Source organism: Tamandua tetradactyla, chromosome Y (genome assembly GCF_023851605.1).
Source record: "Tamandua tetradactyla isolate mTamTet1 chromosome Y, mTamTet1.pri, whole genome shotgun sequence".
Lineage (NCBI taxonomy): Eukaryota > Metazoa > Chordata > Mammalia > Pilosa > Myrmecophagidae > Tamandua > Tamandua tetradactyla.
Window position 1 is genome coordinate 3,566,616 of NC_135354.1, and position 17,688 is coordinate 3,584,303.

Here is a 17,688-nt window from a genome sequence, read left to right on the forward strand (position 1 = left end):
ATCCCAGAGCCACCAAAGTATTTGCCCCTCATGCTTCCTAGGAAGCCCCCTTCCTCCTCCTGAGCTTTGAGCTGCCATGGGACCCGTGCCCTTGAGACCCCAGTGTCCATCTCATGGGTCCTGGGGGATGGTGCAATGCATGGAGCCTCCCGTGGAAGGCTCTGAGTATGCATCTGGGTGCAAGCACCCCTGCTGTGGGCAGTGTGTGGCCTGTCACCTGCGTCCTCCCACAGGCCCTTTTTCCATCAGCTTGCCTGTGCCCAGCTGGCACATGTGCCACAGTCCATTGGGGGTCAGCCATTTCACTTGGGATGAAGTGCCATTGCTAGTTTAAATGGGACAGAGTTCGGAGGCCGTGGCATTCACCCATTTCAGTGCACACTTCACTGATTTTCAGGATGTTCACAAGGCCTATTTTTGGTTCCAGACATTTTTAGCATCCCAGACCCAATAACAGTAACAGCCCCTCTCCTCACCCACCCCAGCCCGAGCCCCAGCCCCCGGCACCCACTCACATGCCTTCCATCTCTGTGGACATCCAGTTGGTGGCCTTGCTCCTGGTTCCTTTCACACAGCCTAACAGCTTCAGGGTCTATCCAGGCTGTAGCATCCCTCAGAGTGTTGTTTCTAGTTTGGGCTGAGTAATATTCCATGAGACATGTAGTTTGTTTATCCGTTTGTCTGCAGGACATTTGGCTGTCTGAGTAATACTGCTACAAAGATTTGTGCTGCAAACGCTTGTGTGGATGTAGGTTTTTAGTAGGACTGGGAGTGCTGGGTCATGTGGTAACTCTGTTCACTTTTTGAAGAACAATCACGCTGTCCTCCAGTGGCTGTGTGGGTTTATACTCCCCCAAGCAAAGCCTGGGGGTCCCGGCTTCCTCACACCCTCTCCATCACATGCTCCTGCCCTTTTTTTCCATCTTCGTTGTCCTATTGGGTGTGAGGTGGCATCCCCTTCTGAGTTTGGCTTGCGTTCCCTCGATGACCATGGTGTGCCAATCTTTTCATGGGTGTCTTGCATGTTTGTCTATCTTCTTTAGAGAAATGTCTATTCAAGTCCTTTGCCCATTTTGTTATATATTTTTATCATGTAGGCAGGCACCAGGAACCGAACCCAGGTCTCCAGCATGGCAGGAGAGAACTCTTCCACTGAGCCACCATCGCCCACCCCCTTTGCCCATGTTTTAGTTGCTTAATTGTGTTTTATTGTTGAGTTCTATATATATTCTTGATACTAGGACTTTAACTGATATAGGATTTACAAATACAGTCTTCCATTCTCTCTTTCATTTTCTTTATTGTATCCTTTGAAGCACGAAAGATTTTAATTTTGATGAAACCCCATTATGTACTTTTTCTTTGCTTGCTCATCCTTTAGGTGTCAAGAGACCACTGCCTAACGCAGGGTCATAAAGATTTTCCCCACATTTCTTCTAAGAGGCGAGGTCCCTGTTCCTGGGCAGCAGGTGGATGGGCTCCCTGGAGGCCTGCTTCCTCTCCCCTCCTTACTCTCCAGGGCCCCAGAGGCCACCATGGGGTCGCACCCCATGGGTGTGGGCCCCGCCTTGGCATGTGGGTGGAAGCACCATAGGGAATTCAGGGCATGGGTATCTGGTGAAGATGACGCAGGTGGAGGAGCGGTGGTGTGAGGGTGCGGTGGGGGCCACCATGGCATCAGCAGAACTGGGGTGCCTGGAGGTGAGGATGGGGCCTCATCCAGAGGCACAGGGTGGAGCGGTCAGGGCACAGGGCTGGGTGAGGAGTGTCTGGCCAGCCCTCTCAGGCCGTCATGTCCTGGAGCTGAGGCAGGCGTGGCTCAGGGGAGGCTGTGCACGTGGGACGACAGCAAGGCTGTGGACGAGTGCGGGACACACTGAGACAGTGCACCCACGGGTGCGTGGAGGGACCCTCTGGCTGGCCTGGCCAGGCATCTCAAAGGGCCGAGTGCGGAGGTTGAGTTGGCTACAGCGGAGTGACTTTCTGCTGCACAGCAGTGCTGAAGCCCAGGAGCCAGTAGTGGGGGAAGATGGGGGCCAGTGTGAGGGTCCTGGGGACTCTGGCCATGAGGAGTGAGGGGAAGGAGGAGGTCAGTGGGGGTCTTCTGGGCCTGGTGGGCTGGCGGAGGTCCTCAGGCTGTGTGGCCAGAGCCCGCGAGGCAATGCAGCTCTCTCGGCTCCCTGCTTTCTGTCATTTTGGGCAAGGGTAGGTGCCATGTCCAGGGCAGCTTTAGCTGAGTGCACTGGCTCTGAGGCCCCGGTGGCACCTGAGGAGTGGACTGGCCTTGTACAGAGTCCTGGAGAGGGCACAGCTGGCAACCTCCCCTGGAGGAGTGTCAGGGAAGACTCCGGAATCTTACCTTGCTCCTCCTACCAGTTCTCGTCCAGCGAGGGGCTCTCTTCCATGGGACAGCCCCTGCGGGCAGCTGTGGGAACAGGCAGTGACACCCCACCCAGCAGGCCCCGGTGAAATGGGCCGTGTTCCCAAATCCCTTTCACTTTGACCGCTGGCCCCTCCACATCTTGCTGTCTTTCCCCACTGGCTCAGCACTGCTGGTGGTGCTTGTGGTGGTGGAGTTCGGCGTCCTGGGATATACCTGCAGAGCCAGGCACTTCTGCTTCCTGCCAATCTCACCCTGGAAGCCTCACATCACGGCACCCCATCCTGAGAACCTCCTGCTGGTGCAGCCGACTGGCTGTGGGTGAGCCTGGGCACAGGCTGTGGGTGTTTCTGGGATTCAGTTGCCCCTTCTGGAGGATGAGCCTGTCTGGAGATGAAGGAGTGATTGCGGTGAGAAGTGGCAGGAGCTCGCCGGGAAGAGTAGTGGCAGCGCTCAGTCCCATCTCTCCTGCTCCTTTGTCTGGCTCAACGTTTAGGGGTCCAGAAGGCAGCCTGAAAAGGGATGAGCCTTAGGGCTTTTTAGCAGAGAGGGAGCCAACCCCTGGAGACCCCCGTGCTGCTCTGTGACCCTGGGAGGCTCTTACTTTGACCTCTGGATGGGGGAGAGGGCTCCCACTCCCTGACAGTTTTTCTGGGTGCAGGGTGGGAGCTCACAAGACCTCCTGTTGAGGGGAGCCCATTTTGTCTCTAGGTGAGAATCGTAAGATCAGAGAAGTTAAGTCCTTTCCTGAGGGCACATTGCAGGATGGCATGCAACAGGTGGCACTGGAAGCCTCCTTGTCCCCCTACCCTTGGGAAGGGTCTCCCAGGCCTCACTCCCTGTGGCACAGAACCATAATCCAGCACCTCTGTTCATGTGGACCCCACCTCTCCTTTCCCTGGGTCTCAGCCCTGAGCACCTACACCCTGTGTTTTGTCCACCCTAGATTCACAGGGGACATTGGACCCACATGTTGCTTCCCAGAGCCCCGGCAGAGCCATCTGGACACCCCCCCCGAGTCCCCAGGGATGCAACTTGGCAGTGACCCGGGTGGATGATGGGTCCCTGGGCCAGGGCTTCCCAGCAGAGCCACCTATGCTGTGACTTCTTTGAGCTTTGAGGCTCTAGTCTCAGGTGAGCAAGACTCCTGCCCCCAGCCCCTTCCTTGTGGGCAGTGGGACCTTGCCTGGCTTCTCTAGGGCTGCCTCTTCCCCAGGCCAGGTGGAGGCCTTTGGCTCTGACCTTCAGTGGCTATGCTGTCCCTGGTGTGTGTCTCCGGTTTGGCCCCCACCTCAGCCCTGGGGAACCTCCATCCCTCTTGCCCCCCATCCGGTTAGTTCTTACGTCTCTCTCCCAAGTGTTTGCATCACAGAGATTTGGGGGCTGGTGATATCAGCAGGTCTGACCCCGCTATCCCGTTTCAGGTGGGGAAATGAAGGCCCAAAGAGAAGGCAGGGGGCCTTGGTGTCTGTGAGTCTGTGGTGGAGCAGAGAGCGTCTATGCCTTGGGCTGGCTGCTGTCCACTTGGTGATGGGGTGGCCATCCCCCAGGGCCTCACTCGGTGCCCCATGAGCAGACACTCAGCCTGAGCTTTCCACAACACTGGTGGAGGGCTCTCCTGTGGGGGACATCATCACCTCCTTCACCTACCTTTGTTTATTCAGGAATTTCAGGGCCCAGAAACCAGCAGGAAGGAGGGGTGGACATGGCCCTGCCACACAGGGCCCACCTTTCCTCAGGGAGACATGTGGTGGCCTCAGATGGTGCCATGGGAACTGTCCCCCACATTGTGGGTAGAGACCTCAAATGAGGACAGGGAGGCTGTCCCTATAGGGCCTCAGGGCTGGGACATCGGGATGGACAATGTCGGCAGCCTGGGTTCCAGGACCGGTGAGGGGAGGCCTAGTCCAGCCTTGGTGACCTCCAGGCTGGATGACCCTGGGCCTGGCAGGGTGGTAGACACCCAGCTGCCTCATGCAGCCTCTCACATGGCCCTCACCTTTCAGGGTAGCCTGCCCGTTAGACCAGAAATGAGGGAGTTCTCTAATTATAGCCCCATCTGAGGTCTGGGAGGTGGGACCCAGCCATCTGGAACCCCAACTGGTGTCACCTGCTGTGGAGTACCACCATGGGGTGAACCCTGGGCTGTGCAGGGAAAGCCCTGGACCTCAGGCCACACAGCTGCCCAGTGGGGACCTTGTGCAGGTCAGTTGCTGAACCAGGCTGCCTCGTTGGTCACATGGGGTGGACACTGAGATGCCCCAGGCACTTGGCACAGACTTGGCTCCTGTGATTACTCAGGGTTCTAGTGGATGCCTCAGAAGTTTGGCTAAGAGTGAGTGTGCAAATGCACAGTGGGCATTTCAGTGTGGAGGACATTCCAGGAGGGCTTCCTGACAGAAGTGACATTCTGTCCACCCCTTGTACTTGGGGTCCAGGTACTGCTCTGCCCACATGTCCCAGGCCTGTCCTGACCACCTCTCCCTGCGGCCTCAGCTCCCCTCTCCATACGCCTCAGCCCCATTCTGTCCCCTACAGCCCAGTACCTAGTTTGCCACTATTACCTTCCCGCTTAGGATCATAGCAGGTCCTTCCTGCAGGCCTGGCAGTGTTTAGACTAAGCTCTGCTTATGGAAGCTTTTCAAGGGAGACATTTCTTCCTGTGTGACGCTGCCATGGTCTCTGATGGGAGGGACTCTCATGTCCGGTTCTCTGTGACCATCTCAGTCCCTTCTCATTCAGGACCCCAGGGTTGTGGTTGTGGGCCCTGCCCTGCCCTGGCCCTGGGGTCACAGACTTTTTGTCTGTGGGTAGGCTCTTCTGGCTAGAACATTCCAGAAGTCCTGAGGCAGCATTTCTGGTGTTTCAATCTGCTCCCAGCCTGTGCTTTCCCCTCCATGTCTGTTAAAAACAAAGAACATTTGTGGGCCCAGCAGTCCACACGGCCCCCACTCCTGCATGCCGCATGACCCTCTGTCCCCCCGGTGTCGTGGCTCCCTCCTCTGAGGGCGCTGGGGCTGTGTTTGAGTCTCCTTGCTGCTGTAACAGGTGGCTGCAAACTGGGTGACAGCTCTGTGGAGTTTCTCCTTTCCATTCTGGAGGTGAGAAGCCTGAAGCGGGTCTCTCTGGGTTCAGCTGTCTGCAGGGCTGGGTGCCCCCGGAGCCCCAGCTGCCCACTTCCAGCCTCAGGCAGCTCTGGCCACATCCCTTGGCCTGTGGCCCCTCCTCCTTCTGCAACCAGCAGCCCAGTGCTCTCTCCTCACTGTCTGCCTCCTCCTCACATCCCTCTGTGACTCTCACCTGTTGCCTCCCTCTAACAAAGACCCTTGGGGTGACAGTTGGCACCCCCAGTGATCCAGAGTAGCCTTGTCTCAGGGTCCTTCCCTTGGTCGCATCTGTCAAGGCCCTTTTGTGGAGTGGAGGAACGGCCAGGCTCCAGGGTTGGGACCTAGGCCATGGCAGGGTATATGCATCCGGGCCGTGCTCCCTGCAAGCCTATTGGAAGGTTCCTGATGCCCAGCCTCCCCACCACAGCCCAACGACCCAGTCACGAACATTTGCCAAGTGGCTGACAAGCAGTTCTTTGCGCTGGTGGAGTGGGCCAAGCAGATCCCACACTTCTCTGAGCTGCCCCTGGATGACCAGGTCATCCTGCTGTGGGCAGGTGAGTGGACATGCCCAGGGGGCTGGGGCAGGGGCTCTGGGAAGGAGAGGGACTGGGGGTGCCCTACATGGATGGAGTGATGCTGGAGTGCCCCTTCCTTGTGCTCCCTGGGGCTGTCGGGGACAGCCTGTCTCCGGGCCTCGGTTTCCCTCTCCTCCCTTGTGAGGAGGTGGCTTTGGGACTGACTTCTGGAGAGGTCAGGGGTTGGCCAGACACCAGGGTCTGTGGATGTGAGGGGCCCTCAGGGAGGGGTTGTGTTGGCTGAAGCTACTCAGCCAGCCCAGAGCCCAACCTTGCACCCAGTGAGGGCTTCAGCTCCTCTTCTAGGCAGGGCTCACAGTGTGGGTAGTGGGTGTACAGAACGTGTGCAGAGTGCAGCGATGGAGATGCCAGCCAGGGCCATGGGGAGCCAATCCCTCCCACTGTGGAGTCCAGATCCCTGTTCTCACCCATTCTCTGCTGAGCAAACGGGTGGGTCATGGGTCTGGGGCCTTAGCGCAGGTTCCCATCTGGTGAGGGCTGCTGGAGTCCCACCACAGTCCCAGGGAATGGAGTCTCCTGCCCAGCAGGCTGTCTTCTCCATGCTTGCCCCGAGTAGCAGACCTCATAGGGTCTCTGCTGCCACTCCACAGGTTCAACACTGGCCTGAGTGGTCTTAACCAGATACAGGAGAATTGGCCTCGTGGGAATGGGCCTTCCCGTGCCTGCTAGAAACCGGAGTGGGTGTCTGTCCCCCCTTTTCCTGGAATCCAACATGTGACCCCTATGCCCTTTGGGCACTGACTTCTTACAGGATTGGCTCAGAGGTATCTGCCCAGAGGTACAGGTGTACCCACCCCCCTGCCCTTGCCGCCCCTCAGGACCTGTGCAACCCTGGCCTTGGGAAGGCCCCTGCAGCAAGGTGGGGGCACCTCCTGGAAGAGGAGGGGGCTCTTCCTTACACCAGACAGAGCCTGCTGGGAATACTAGTCACTTATCCAGCATCTTCCACTGTGACTCCCCACCTGTGACTGGCAGGCAGGACGCCTGGGCAGACCAGAGGCCTGGGGCCGAGTGGTCATGGTGGCTATGCCCGCCGCTTCTGATGTGACATCTTGCCCGTGGCTGGGGCATTAGGACCTGGCTTCCAGCTCAGATGCTGACCCACAAAGGTGCCAGTGGGAGGGGAGGATGCTGAGAGACACCAGCCACCTCCATGGCCAGTGTGCCTAGGGCCGCTCCAGACATGATGTCAGCCAATTCCAGCCTGCTGTGCGTCGCTAGCTCCCTCTCTCGTAGAATGTACATGCATCCTGCCCACAGAGAAGGTGTTCTTCTTAGCCTGGGGACTGGGAGGGCCTATGCTGGCAGAGTGGCTTGGTGCCCAACCTCGAGGCTCCAGCTCTGCTGATGCCCAGCCCTAGGGGCTCTGCTCACTCTTAAGCACCCTCCCGTTTTCTGATCCTCTGTGTCAGAGGCCAGTGGCCCTAATACAGCAGCCCCCAGACCAGTTGTGGTTTCCAGCCTGGTGTCCAATTCCCTCGTGTCAGCTGTTGTAGGGCCAGGTGCCCTTCCTGGGCATGGGTTCACCCACTTGTCCGGCAGGCATTTAGAAGTAAATTGCCCCTAAGTTTGCTGCAAAAAGGACTCTTCTTTTTTGTTTTCCTCTACCTCATTCCTGAGGAGGATTTGGCTTAGCTTGCAAGATACCAGCACAAGGTAAGGAAGGAGCTGGCATGTAGGCCTGGGGAGCAGAGGGATGCACCAGCTGGGTGCAGCAGTGTGCTTGCCCTGCCTGTGTCCCAGCACCCTCCTGATCTGTGTGTCCTGGGCCCTGGCCAAGGAAGGCTCTGCACTCAGCAGCCACCTCCTGCCCTGCCGTGCTCCTGGCCTGTGCCAGATACCATCCCAAAGTATCTCAAGGCAGTGGGAGAGGTGGCCACCCAGAAGAATAGCTGATGCAAGCAGCCAGGCCAGGTCCAGAGAGGCTGGTATGAGGGTGGGAGATGCTGCAGCAGGTTCCAGTGGCAGGGTGAGAACATGTGGGACCAGTTCTGCCCCTTGCAAAGCCCTGTCCCCAGCCTCCTGGGCTGCTTGGTTCCTGCCCTTGGGCAGCAGAATGTTCATCCCCCGGACCTGGTCGGGAGAAGGAAGGGAGGAGGGGCCCTCCCTAGGAGAGCACTCATTAATTAGGACAGAAAAGCCAACGTCCCAGGGCCACATGAAATAGTCTCCATATGGGGTTATAGGGAGGGACCAGGGGTGGGGGGTGGGGGCAGAGCCCTAGGTTCTAGTCCTAGCTCACTGTGTGATTTTAGACAAATCCGTTTCCTTCCCTGGGCCTCAGTTTCCCCATATGTCAAGTGGAGATGGGGGTCATCTAGATCAGTGTTACCCAAAATGTTGACACTTCAGACCTTTTGTGGTTCTGATAGCAGGATCCTAGGTCGAAAAGAATTGGGCAATGCTTGGCTGGACAAAGAAAGATGTTTTCTCTGTGGGACTTGTCAGAGCTCTTAGAATGCCAACATGCATTTTGATGGTGCAGAATGGTGGGCAGAAGGCCAGGCTCTGTAGAAAGGGGTTGGGGAGTGCCAGGTGCTGGCTGTTCTCTGTGTCCTCCATCAGTCACCCCTTAGAATGTTCCACGTCCCTGGGAGCACGGCTTTGTCTTCATGCCATTCACACTGTGATCTCAGTGGGCCCAGAAACTGCGTGGGGCCATCCTCACCGGCACACCTGAGCCAACATGCTGCATGCCTGCAGGCCAGGGAGTCACATACCTGGGGGGCAGGGTCAGCACACCTGTGAGGGGTGAATGAGGTTGCCATCTGACAGTGTAGCCAAGGTGCTGAGGGCATGGGCACAGGTGGTTCCTGCAGTCACTATTCTCCAGGACGAGTCATCTCGCCAGTTTCTGGGAGCTGTGGACATCCTCATGGACAGGTTTCTCACACTTATGTTTCCATACGCTTTTCATAGCCTTCTGACGTCCGTTTGGTCTGTGTGTATTAGAACCTCCTATAATACAGTGTCTTGTTGGCCATGTGGCTCTGACATGCCTTGTCTGGTTTAATAATTTACCTTCCGCTTATCACACATTGGTGTCCAAGAGTTAGCTGTCAGGAATAGCCTGCACGCAGCTGTTCCAGGGCTGTCCGAGAGAGAATCCACACAAATCGCCGCACACATGCTCTGTGGCATGAGCTTTCCATGCACATGGAAAAGGAGCTTCTGTGAGCACATGCATCTGGAATCTTCTGGGCTAAACAAACACTTACAGTGGGAGCTCATTGCGGGACTTCTCAGGACCTTTGCTGTGCTCCTGAGAATAGTGAAAGGAGAAGGCAGGAAGTCATTTCCCAAACTCAGGTGCTGGGGAACCTGTTTTCCAGTGAAGCACGCCATGGGGCTTGGGTTTCATGGAGCCCTGCTGGTGAGGACGGCCCCACGCAGCTTCTGGGCCCACTGAGATCACATTGTGAATGACATGAAGGCAAAGCTGTGTTCCCAGGGATGTGGAACATTCTGAAGGATGACTGATTGAAGATGCAGAGAACAGCCAGCTCCTGGCAGTCCCTAACCCCTTTTTACAGAGCCTGGCCCTCTGCCCACCATTCTGCACCATCAAAGTGCATGTTGGCATTCTAAGATGCCAGCCCTGCCTTGGCAGAGGTGGATCCTGGACAATATGTGCTGCCTTTGGGGGGTTGAGGAGGGGTTGGGGATAGGGCAGTGCTTCAGTTCGTGAGGACAGGGGAGTGACCTTGTGCCTTCCTCTCCCTAGGCTGAAATCAGCTGCTCATCGCCTCCTTCTCCCACTGGTCTATAGCCATGAAGGACGGTATCCTGCTTGCCACCAGCCTGCACATCCACCGGAAAAGCATCCACAGCGCAGGGGTGGGTGCCATCTTTGACAGGTGCGGTCAGATGCTCAGGGTTCCCCCCACTGGCCCATGTCAGGCCACCCCCAGCCCCTTCATGCCAGGCTCACTGCTTTCTGCATGTGAAGGTCATAATCTTCCTCCTGGAGAATGTGGGACACTCAGAAAAAGGCCAGGAAGAGAGCTAGAGCCCCTTCTAAGCCCACACCGGGGCCCAGTGGTTACCGCAATTGCTGTCAGGGTTTACTGGCTTTCAGTCTGTTTATTAACCCTGGAAGTGTAGACTTTTCCCTAGAAACAGGTAACTTACTTTGCAGATACAGTTTTGTAAGAATGTGTAGACTCACCATAGATGCTTCCAAGCTGTGCCTGGCACGCATTGAGCTGGGGCATGGTGGAGCAAGCTGCCTACTTAAACTGACCCCCGAGACCCAGTTCATGGGCATGTTGAGAGCCCTGTGATGATGTCTTCAGGTGGGCCTTGGACTCCTCAGCCCCCACCTCCACTGTGTCAGCATTCACATGGACGGGGCAATGTGGGGTGGAGGGTAGACATATGTCTGAGAGCCGGCCACCTCTCTGCCTCCATTTGAGTTGCTCTCAAACACCAATCCCATTCATCGTGCTGCAGGGTGAGGAGGAAACAGCTGCCCCAACCCCATCCCTGTCTAGGCCCGGGCTTTTTGGAGACCTGGATGTCAGCTCCAGCTGTATGGAGAGCCTAGGAGAGGGGCCTGCAGCATTGGGGGCTGTAAATGGAAAGGGGCAGGAAGAGGGATGGGGAGACAGGAGGACTCCCAGGCCAGCCTCCCTGTGGGAGAGCTTGGAAGCTTCAGGTGGTGGCTGATGGTGAGCAAAGATCACCCACCTTCACCACAGGGGAAAGATTGCTGCCCCACAGGACGGTTCAGGTGGGGCTGACTGGCAGGCCCCTGGGAGCTCCTGGATGTAGTCCTGGAACTTGATCTCTGGGGATGTCAGCCTGTGCCAAGTGTGAAAAGTATCTTGTGGTCACGTGGTGGAAAAGTGCTGTTTTACACGAGGCAGTATCTGTGCTGCAGGACTTCACAGAGCCTTTAACAGGGTATTGTATAGAGCGAGCCCCAAAGGAGGCTGCTGGTGGCAGTGCTTCTGCCATGGGGATCTCCTCTTATAGGGCACATATCCTCATTGATCCCACTTTAGGGAATAAAGCTTCAGCCATGTACCCAGCTGATGCATCCTCACCCAGCTCATAGAGAGGAGAGGATGACAGGGGCACCAGGTCTTATATTCTCTGCCCTTCTCCTGAAGGGACTGAGGCCTTGGCCTTGGAACTTGGGCTCTCCCTGCCCATCTGTCACATGCCTAAATTTCAGACACCTGAGGTCTGATTTCTTCCCTGGAGAATGTGGGCATCTGAGCTCCTGCCCTCACATGTCTACTCTTCCGTGTTTTCCAGATAGACCATGTCCCTGCCCAATCCATAGTCCTCCACCCTGGGGTACTGTGGCTCACCTCCAAGGTCCCCTTGGCCTTCCACCTGAAGTGTTTTCTGGGGTCTGGTGGCAGATTGCTTGGGTTGGATAGGGGCCTAGCCTCAGAAGCTTCCAGAGGGGCCAGTAAGATTCATCACTCAGCTGCTGCCTCTCAGGCACCCCAGAGAGGAGTCCCCACCTCTCCGATGAGGCTAGGTAGGGTTAGGCCACCATGGAAATCTGTGGCTTGGGACAGAAATGGAGATATCCCATGTCTGCCGGCTCATGCTCTAGGGAGGCTGTGACTGGGCAGGTGTGGACCGGGCGTCCCCACAGGCTGAGAGGCCCGGCCTGCAGCTGAACGGGAGAGGGCACAAGGATGCTGACCCACACCTGCCCTTCTGCTCTGCTCTCATGAGGCTCTGCTTCAGTGCCCAGGCTCCTGCTCATAGAGACCTGCAGGGAGGAAGGAGGTGGGCCATGACTTGAGCCAGACCAGGGTGGAGGGGTGTGTGCTCCAAGATTTCCTCTTTGCCCTTCTCTGCAGCCCCATGGGCCAGATCTGGCTGCCCAAACCCCCTGAGTCCTGGGGCCCCCAAGGCATGAGCTGACAGGTGTTGGCCTTCTCCCCCACACGGTACTGATGGAGCTTGTGTCCAAGATGTGGGACATGCAGATGTACAAGACAGAGCTGGACTGCCTGAGTGCCATCATGCTCTTCAACCCCGGTACACCACCCCTTTAGCCTCCAGGGCCCCCGAGATTCAGTCACCTCAAACTTGGGGCTCTGGGAGCTCAAGAGACCCTGGATTCTCCTGCCAGCCCCACCACTGACTATCTTCTCGTTCTGAGCCTCAGTGCCCCCCTTGAAACTAGGAAGGGCAGTCACGCCTTCTGCATGTACCTTCATGAAGAGTGGATGAGGTTGTTTGTGCCAATGTCAGGCCAGTCTCTGCATGCAGCAGTTGTAGTGACCAGCAGTCCTCAGTAGCCTCAAGCTCCTACCCTTTGCACCAGAATTCTCAGCTCAGGAGAGCAGGATTTATTCCAGAACATTCTTGGACCCAGTAGCCTTCCCTGAATGGTGGTCACCGCATTGCCAAAGGCAGAACATATCCTTCTTAGGGCCCTGGTATCCTGGATGTTGCTGGGATGTGGGGCCTGGGCATGGCCCTGGGAGGGAAGGCCAGATCTGTAGAGGTCCCCTACTGGAACGTCTGCTGGTCCTGACCTTGCAGCTTAATGGGAAATGCACCTGAAAGCTGCCACCTGTGTGCCATCGACTTCTGGCCTGAACAGGGGCATGTGGGATGCTTCCTCCAGGAAATTTGGGAAGGGGCCTGGTGGAGTGGGTACTGGGGAGGTGGAGGTGGGTTGGTGGGGCAGCCCATTCCGGCTCTTGAAAGCCTTGCTGAGTTTGGGCTTCACCTTGGGGGTTTGAGTAGCTCCTCAAGATTTTGGTGGGGAGAGAGCCAACCATGTTTTTGTGACTGAAGACTCACCACAGCTGGAGAAGACACAGAACAGGGGCTGCTGTGAGCATCTGGGTTACTGCAGGAAGCTGGGCATGGCAAGGACTGGCCACTGTCAGGTCTTGAGGCACTGGGACCCCTGCCCTCCTGTCACCTCCCACTCTGGGACCTGGCTGGGTGGCGGTGGGGAGAGCCCATTTCTAAGCATGTGCCAGCACACAGTTGTGTGCACATCCATGACTGAGCCAGTGAGGGAGGCTGTCACAATCTCAACCAGCTCTGGTGGGATCCCCACTCAAGTGCCCAAGTGGACTGCCTGTCCATGCTGGCTCGCTAATGTGGGGTGCTGTGGGAGGGAGGGGAGACCTAGCCTGAGCCAAGGGTGGCCCAGGTCTGGAGCAGGCAGGACCCATGGTGGGACTGTGTTGTGGGCCAAGCCCTTAGGGCTATTGGTGGGGACAGAGCCCACAGAGGGCCTGGCGGTGCAGAGCCTGTTGGGAGATGCCTGGGTGGTCGAAAGACTGTGGAGGAGCCTAGTGGGGGTGGCAGAGCCCTCAGGGGTCATGGTGAGGGGCAGAACCCATTGGGGAGCCTGGTGCCTTCCCAAGTGCAGACTCCAGGCCTCTGTGACATTCATGCTGGGCCTTGGTGCCCCTGCTGGGAAGCCAGCCCACTGAGATGGGCCATGGAAGCCCCATCCTAGACCTCAGAGAGAGCAAGTAGCAAGCCTGTCCCCTTCAGAGGCCCAAGAGCTGCAGCATCTTCTGCAAGTGGCAAGAGGAGAGGGTGGGCTCCAGCCCCTGCCCCAGCTCTGGGATGGACTACATTTGGCCGGGGCCAGACCCAGTGCTAGGTGGGCCTAGGGCAGGAGCTGGGGAGCCCAAGAGGGACTTCTACAATGCAGACCCCCAGGATGCAGATGAAGAGCCGGCTCAAGAGCTCTGGGTACAGGTCAGGAGGGCAACTTGGCAGGTGCAGGGAGTGGTGTTGTGGGCCAGGGGCTCAGCATCAACTGGTGTGAAGGGCTCTGGCCACCTCAGAAATCCCTGTGACTTCAAACACAGTGGCACCAGAAATGGTCCCTTGGTCCTTCTCGGGCCCTGGTGGCTTTGGTGGCCTCAGGCTGTGTGCCTGCAGGCTGCCCCTCCAGACCCTCCAGGGTCATGGGCTCAGCCGGTGTGTTTCCAGGGTCTTGTAGCCCACTGCACAGATCAGGGTGTTTCTGGGGAGGGAGATTACAGGTGTCTTCAGCAAAGGCCACTGTCAGCAGGGGTCTCTTTCAGTTGCCATGGCAACCAGGGCAGGAGAGAAACCAGGTTCGACACTCAACCTATGGGGAAACTGAGTCTTGAGGGTCAGGGCCAGGGCCCAGAAAAGTTCACTGTGGGCACCCCCTTGTTCCCCAGCCATGCTGCCTCTGGGAGTGGGCAGGATGATGTGTCTGGCATGTCCCAGTTCTGGGGCAAGGGGTTCTGACTGTCTTCTCTCTCACAGACTCCAAGGGGCTGTCCAACCTGGCAGAGGTGGAGGCACTGCGGGAGAAGGTCTACATGTCCCTGGAGGCCTACTGCAAACACAAGTACCCAGAGCAGTCTGGGAGTCCTGGGTTCCCAGTCGGCACACAGGAGAACGGTGGGGAACGCAGAGGATTAGTGGCGAGTACTGTCAGTTGTCCTAATTCCACTCCCTCCTCAAGAGGGTACCTCCTGGCCCAGGCAGAGGGGGGTGGACCAGATGGGGCACCCCTCTGCACCCCCGGGGCTCCCTGGGCCCACCCTGCAGACTGGCACCCACAGGGTTAACTGGGCCCACTCCCTTCTCAGCCCTCATTTGGTTGGCCTGTTTTTCCTGGCCCTCGGCCTATCTCGCCAGCTCAGCAAAAACCACGAGCTCCCTGGCCCCGCTCCAGCTGCGAGGCTGCCTTCTAGCCTTCAAGCTAGAAGGTTGTCCCACAGCCAGCCACGGGCTTTTCCCCTGAAATGAGGCATTGTTGGAGATTAATGGGGCCACGTGGAGTGCCGGTTCGGCCTGGAACCATCCTCAGCCTCTGTCACCCTGAGCCTGGAGTGGCTGACTCTGACAATTGTCCTCCGAGACACATGCCCCCTTCCCCCTCCCCAACTATGACTCCTGCTCAGTCCCCTCCTCAGGAAACTCCCCAGGGGCGGGGCCAGGCCCTCTCACCCACCCACCCCCAGGCGTCTGCCCACCTCCCTGCCCGCACTTCTGGCCCCAGCTCAGCAGAGCCCTTTTTGGGGAAGTGGCCCCAGGCAGAGGACCAAGGGGAGAGCCTCTCCTGAGCATCCCGGCTATACCCACAGAACTGTGGGAGGAGCTTGCTGCAGCAGAGACCTGCTACCCATCCACAGTGGAGGCCCAGCACTCAGCACCCACATGACTCCGTGCCACCACCAGGTCCAGCATGTCACCTGTGACACTGCCCTCTCATCTCTATCCCCACCCCCCTATGCCAACACTGGCCCCACTGCCTCTTTCTAGGACAGCTGCCACAGCCTTTAATCTCCCCATGGCAGTCAGGGTCATTGCTGATAACTTGTACATCCATTCACATGCTTTCTCCACTACTTAAAATCCTTCTGTGGCTCCCCACTGCCCTTGGTGAAAGCCTTGTCTTTTAACCTTCCCCAGAGTCTTACACAGCCCACCCCAGCCACTGGCTCTTTCCCAATCTCTGCTTCTTTTGGGGTCTGGGTGCTGAACCTGGTGGATGGCAGGGTTGTGGGGGTGCTGGGGTCCTGGGCCCCCACTGCAGATGGGTAGCAGGTCTGTACCAGAGCAACCCTGAAGTCTCCTGCCTCTCAGCCCCAGCCTCCTGTGTTTCCTCTGCTCACGGTGCCCCCTTCTCTTCTCAAAAGACAACCTGGCCCCGATGCTGTCCGCATCTGTGAGCTGCTGCAGCACTTCCTGCAGCAGGCTGGAGGTGGTGGCCCCTGCAGCTCACCCACTATGCCTTCCCACAGGTTCACCAAGCTGCTTCTGTGCCTGCCAGCCCTGTGCTCCATCAGCCTCAAGTGCCTGGAGCACCTCTTCTTCTTCAAGCTCATCGGGGACATGCCCACCGACACCTTCCTCGTGGAGATGCTGGAGGCCCTGCACCAAATGACTTAGGCTTGCCCCGTGCCCGCCGCCACCCCTCAGCACACCCTCCCCTCCCCTCCTCTGCCTGGCCTCTTCGGACCTTGAGGCTCAGTCTAGTGCTGCTCTGCCTGAGTGGCGCTTGTCATTGGGTCATCACTTGGTTTTGGCCAAGGGCAGTGGGTTTCCCAGGCGGCAGTGGGAGCTGTGAGGACTGGGGTCAAACCTACCTGGGTCGTGAGTGTCTGGGCATCCTGGGCCCTGGAGCCCCGGGTGGTGGCAGGGCGGGCTCATTTGGGTTGCTGTTTGCTATTGCTGGTTTTGGAAATATCCCTGTGTGGGCCTCCCATGGGGAGCGGCCACCTCCACCTCCCCAGTATGGGGCCTGCTGGCCCACCAGGGAGCAGCAGGTCAGGGGCAGGCTGGTGCTTCACTGCAGAAGACCCCCAGCCCCTGGGAAGACCAGAGGGAACTATGGGACTAGCATGCTTCCCTTGGCCCAGAGAGATGACTGCGTGGTCTTTCTTCCAAAGATAACTGGCAGTCTAGCCCCGAGCCCGTGAGAACACAAGCTGACCTTGGGGTGGGGGGCTGCTGGGGCGTGACCACCCGCCCCTCCTTGGCACAGTCCTGGTTTTAGCTTCCACCCATGGTCACATTCAACTGCAACCTCCTGCCATCTAGCCACCCCTGAATCCTCTTTGAGTCTGCTAGATGGGCCCAGGTGAGCCCCTGTTTCCTTGAGGGCCAGCCCAGTCTCAGGCATGGCCAGGTGTCACTCTCCAGTGGCCTTCCTGGTCGGGCATGGACCGTCTTGAGGCAGATTGCTGATGTCTGAATGCCCGCAGCACACACTGGTCTCCTTTTTGGCATCCCTAGGGCTCACAGGATGGGAAGGAGCAGGATTGTTGGTGGGTTTTTCCCAGGGGTCTTCAAGCAGCAAGGACGTTTGGGGGAATGGAGGGTGGCAGGTGCCAGAGGCATGTGGGAGCACAGGCCCCAGGGGGTGGGGGCACTGCATCCCTGCTCACCACCTTCCAAGGAAGGGCTCAGCAGGCCATGTCCTTGAGCACTGCTTGGTCACTGCAGCCACGGGGCTCCACTGGGGGACTCCTCTCAGGCCCCCTTCACTGTCTGCATCCCAGCACCTTTACATCACAGTTCAGCGGTCCCCAAGCCATTGTTTTGTTGTGGGCAGTTTTATCCACTCTGAGCTATACCTGAGTGCCCCTGGGTCTCTGTTCCAGTTGAGGACTCAGCTCGGGCTGCCCTCTGCCCAGTTGCCCTGGGCCGAGCTTCCTGCCAGCCCTGAATCCCTCTGACATCTCAAGCCCAGCCCAGGTGGGGTTCTCTGCCTCCTGGGGGGCTCTCAGGTTGAGCTGACCTTTTTGGCACTGTCACCCCCACATTCATGTTTTGGATCCTGTGTCCCTAGCATGTACCACCAGTGAGCATCAGAGCAGGGTAGTGTGATTGGTGGCTGGAGACTTCTCAGCTCGCCAGGGGAAGTTCTGCAGTAGTTGGGGGAGTGTAGCTGGGCCCCCACACTTCCTTACCCTGCCGTGCTCCCTGAAACGGGGCTAGAGCTGCTCTCCTCCAGGTCTGTGCCCCATCTGGTCCAGAGAGTGGCCCTGGGGTTCCAAGGGGCTGGGCAGGGGAACAGACTGGCTTCCAGGGCTCTGTGGGAGAAGAAACTCCATTCTTTGCCGTCCAGGAGTCCTGGCCAGAGCCAAGTGTGAGGTACCTGGGTGGAGGC

The 17,688-nt window shown here is 58.0% G+C and overlaps 1 pseudogene; it reads left to right on the forward strand.

Annotated features, from left to right (window-relative positions):
* Window positions 1–4,236: 4,236 nt before the first annotated feature.
* Window positions 4,237–15,965, forward strand: LOC143672482 (retinoic acid receptor RXR-alpha-A-like; annotated as a pseudogene).
* Window positions 15,966–17,688: the final 1,723 nt, after the last annotated feature.